Source organism: Cnephaeus nilssonii (genome assembly GCF_951640355.1).
Source record: "Cnephaeus nilssonii genome assembly, chromosome: X".
In the NCBI taxonomy this organism is placed as follows: domain Eukaryota; kingdom Metazoa; phylum Chordata; class Mammalia; order Chiroptera; family Vespertilionidae; genus Cnephaeus; species Cnephaeus nilssonii.
Genome location: NC_137071.1, coordinates 117,284,471 through 117,286,192, shown reverse-complemented (window position 1 = coordinate 117,286,192; position 1,722 = coordinate 117,284,471).

Here is a 1,722-nt window from a genome sequence, read left to right as displayed (position 1 = left end):
GAGTAAAAAGAAAGAACGAAAAAAAAAGGAGTGTCAAAAATGAAATTGGGGAAAGGAGAAAAAAGAATAAGAGGGACTAGAATGAGACTAAGAGAGAAAAGAGGAATAAACTATAATTTGGGGAGAAATCTCCTATAGAACAACCACAAATAACAGCAAATGCTAGCAACAAGTACCTGGTGATTAATACAACCTACAACAACAACTAATATCAAGCGAGGTAAGGGATAACAGAAGTAAAAAACAAACAAAAACACAGCAAACAAAAAAAAAGAATAAGCAAAAAAATCTCACAAAAAGGCATAAAAATTCAATATAATCAACATTCAAGCAAACAACAAGAAAAGGACAGAGATAAAAACATTTTTTTTAATAGTTAAGCCAGCTAAGAGAGAGGTGTTTATGGACTTGGAGCAGGGGATTGGAGATTAGATATATCGGTAGGGTGAAATTTTCTCTGGGGGTAAACAGAAAGAATAGGGAAAATCTAGAGCAAGAAAGGGTTAAGATAAACAGGACACCAAAAGGGGAAAGGTTAGGCAGAGAGTGATGGCATAATGGTAGAGTTGAGATAGAATAAAACGATGGTGAAGGAAAGGTGAAAATAGACTGTAGAACACTAATCCCAAAGTAAAATAAAGAGAAAATAAAATGACACTTTAAAAAAATAATAATAACAAAATGCAAAAATAAATATAATAAAAAAGGTAAAATAGTAGTAGTAATAATGTTGATTGCAAATAAAAATGTAATAATTAAAAAGGTAAAATCAACTGATGAAAAAAAAAATAGTTTCTTAAGTAAATGATGCAAAAAAATGAAAATAAAAATGTATTAAAATAATTTTTTTAAAATGTGCAGTAGTTAAGGTTATTCACTTCCTCTATTGTTCTGTTTGGCACACCTGTTTCCCAGTCCAGACAGTATTGCAGTTCCCTGCATTTCACTGCTCCTCAGTGTTGTAATTCAGTCTTGATTTTTAAGCAGGGGGGTGTCTTAATTTCTGGTGCTCCTTTATTTTTTATTAGACCAGAGTCAATTTGTAATTCAGCCTTTGGGTGGCAGTGTTTCTGGGCTGACTTCCAGGACTCTAAGGCCTCTCTAGCCTTTTTTCCTCTATGGCACTCAATACCGGTTTGCAGAGGCTGGTGGGCAAGTTCAAGCCAACTGCACACCCCTGAAACTCCCAGGCTATCCCTCTGCATCAGATCAAAACTGGTTGCTATTTAGAGATTCCCCCCTGTTAGCAGCTCTGAGGCCCCCTTCCACAATCACGGATCACACTGGCCCCAACAGCCATGGACCTCTCCTGGCTCAGACCTCCCTGGTCATCCAGTTCCCACAGTGCACGTGTGCGCGCGCGCGCGCACTCAATTCTCTCTCTGGCAGGGACTAGAACCTCACTCTATGCCTGGAGAAATCTGACCTTTCCGTGGTGGAGTGAAGAGCGCCTTTGAGTCCAAGCATTCGCGCCTCCTGGGATCGGTGCTCTGGGGCAAACAGCCGCTTGGTGGTCGCCGCAGTTGTTGATTTTCAGGCTTCCGACAAAATCCACCTTCCCTTTCAAGATGGCGAGATTTCGACTTCCATGCCCGTAGCTCTTGTAGGGGACCCAGCCACCGTGGAGGCTGCCCTGTCAGGGGAACCCCGTCCAGCAGTCCCCCACCTAATCCTGGCATTCAGCTGTCCCTCAGTTTGCTAACAAACACTCCCAGTGCGACC